We start from the raw sequence: 2,500 nt of genomic DNA, 5'->3' as shown, positions 1-2,500 counted from the left end.
AGAGAAGGAGAGGGAGAGAGGAGGTAGATGTAGGAGGGAAGGAGAGGGAGAGAGGAGGTGGATGTGGGAGAGAGGAGGGTAGATGTGGAAGAAGGAGAGGGAGAGAGGAGGTAGATGTGGAAGAAGGAGAGGGAGAGAGGAGGTAGATGTGGGGGGAAGGAGAGGGAGAGAGGGAGGTAGATGTAGGGAGGGAAGGAGAGGGAGAGAGGAGGTGGATGTGGGAGAGAGGAGGTAGATGTGGAAGAAGGAGGGAGAGAGGAGGTAGATGTGGAAGAAGGAGAGGGAGAGAGGAGGGGTAGATGTGGGGGAAGGAGAGGGAGAGAGGAGGTAGATGCGGGAGGGAAGGAGAGGGAGAGAGCAGGTAGATGTGGGAAGGAAGGAGAGGGAGAGAGGAGGTAGATGTAGGGGGAGGGAAGGAGGGAGAGAGGAGGTAAATTCGGGAGGGAAGGAGAGGGAGAGAGTAGGTAGATGTGGGAGGGAAGGAGAGGGAGAGGAGGTAGATGTAGGGGGAGGGAAGGAGAGAGGAGGAGGAGGTAGATGTGGGAGGGAAGGAGAGGGAGAGGAGGTAGATGTGGGGAGGAAGGGGGAGAGAGGAGGTAGATGTGGAGGGAAGGAGAGGGAGAGAGGAGGTAGATGTGGGAGGGAAAGGAGGGAGAGAGGAGGCAGATGGGGAGGGAAGGAGAGGGAGAGAGGAGGTAGATGTGGGAGGGAAGGAGGGAGAGGGAGAGGTAGATGTAGGGAGGGAAGGAGAGGGAGAGAGGAGGCAGATGTGGGAGGGAAGGAGAGGGAGAGAAGGAGAGGTAGATGTAGGGGGGAGGAAGGAGAGGGAGAGAGGAGGTAGATGTGGGGGGAAGGAGAAGGAGAGAGGAGGTAGATGTGGGAGGGAAGGAGAGGGAGAGAGGAGGTAGATGTGGGAGGGAAGGAGAGGGAAAGAGGAGGTAGATGGCGGGGGGGAGAGGGAGAGATGAGGGAGAGAAGGAGGGAGGGAAGGGGTGAAGGTGGGAGGGTAAAAAGGAAGGAGGGAGGGAGCAAGGTACGTTGGAATGTTGGGAGGGGAAGAGAGAGAGAGAGAGAGAGAGAGAGAGAGAGAGAGAGAGAGAGAGAGAGAGAGAGAGAGAGAGAGAGAGAGAGAGAGAGAGAGAGAAAGAGAGAGAGGGGGAGAGAGAGAGAGTGAGATATATATATATATATATATATATATATATATATATATATATATAAAGAAAGAGAGAGAGAGAGAGAGAGAGAGAGAGAGAGAGAGAGAGAGAGAGAGAGAAAGAGAGAAAGAAAGATATCATGCAGTCTTAGATTCCCAGCTTCACCTTATATGGATTTAGACAAAGAAGAAGGCGATAAATAGATAACAGATAGATATATTGAAAGATGGATAGATAAATAGATAAATAGATGTAATTAGATAGATAAATAATTATAGATAGATATAGATAGCTGGATAGATTATAAGATATGAATAGATAGATAGATAAATCTAGATAAATATAGCTAGATAGATAGATGGAAAGATATGAATAGATAGAGAGATAAATCTAGATAGATGTAGATAGATGGATAGATAGAAAGGCATGAATAGATAGATGATAGGTAGATAGATATGAATAGATAGATATGAATAGATAGATAGATATAGATATATAGACATATAGATAGATACATAGACATATAGACATACATAGACATATAGATAGATACATAGACATATATAGATAGATATATAGACATATAGATACATACATAGACGTAGATACATGCATAATATGAATAGTTACATAGTCCTTATAAATAGACACGTAGATAGAAAATATCAATAGACATATTCGTAAACATACGGATAAAACGTATGCATGCAGGTCCATTCTTCCGTGTCTTTGCCCTGTTATCGAGACTCGCCGATAAAGAAAAGTCAATGCATACTTAATACGGATCCTGGAAGCATCATGCAGTACGTTCCTCCGCGTGCGTGCTTGTATACGTCAGCAGGTTATGTGTCCCAAGATTTTTAAAACCTCTTCCTTGCTTGAAGTTTTATAAATGCAGTCGGAGCAGTTGTTCCAAGAAATTGCTCGAGATAATTCTTTCCCAGGCAGGTTTGAAGGACTTTTCTTCCCTTAGACAAGTGTATTTCCTCCGAAAGAGAGAGGGAGAGGGATGGAGAAGGAGAGAGAGAGAGAGAGAGAGAGAGAGAGAGAGAGAGAGAGAGAGAGAGAGAGAGAGAGAGAGAGAGAGAGAGAGAGAGAGAGAGAGAGAGGAGAGAGAGGGAGGAGAGAGAGAGAGAGAGAGAGGGAGAGAGAGAGAGAGAGAGGGAGGAGAGGGAGGGAGGGAGAGAGAGAGAGAGAGAGAGAGAGGGGAAGGGAAAGAGAGAGAGATTGAGATAGAGAAAGAGAGAGAGAGAGAGGAAGTGAGGGAGGGAGGGAGGAATGGAAAGAGAGAGAGAGAGAGAGAGAGAGAGAGAGAGGGGGGAGAAAGAGAGAGAGATGGAGGA

At 46.8% G+C, this 2,500-nt stretch overlaps 1 protein-coding gene across 1 annotated transcript in view; it reads left to right on the top strand.

Annotated features, from left to right (window-relative positions):
• The window catches only part of LOC113829180 (neural-cadherin), a 166,436-nt gene that overhangs the window by 69,737 nt on the left and 94,199 nt on the right, over positions 1 to 2,500 (top strand). The gene's annotated exons all lie outside the window — the stretch shown is intronic.

Source organism: Penaeus vannamei, chromosome 11, assembly GCF_042767895.1.
Source record: "Penaeus vannamei isolate JL-2024 chromosome 11, ASM4276789v1, whole genome shotgun sequence".
NCBI lineage: Eukaryota > Metazoa > Arthropoda > Malacostraca > Decapoda > Penaeidae > Penaeus > Penaeus vannamei.
This window is presented reverse-complemented; position numbering and strand designations above follow the sequence as displayed.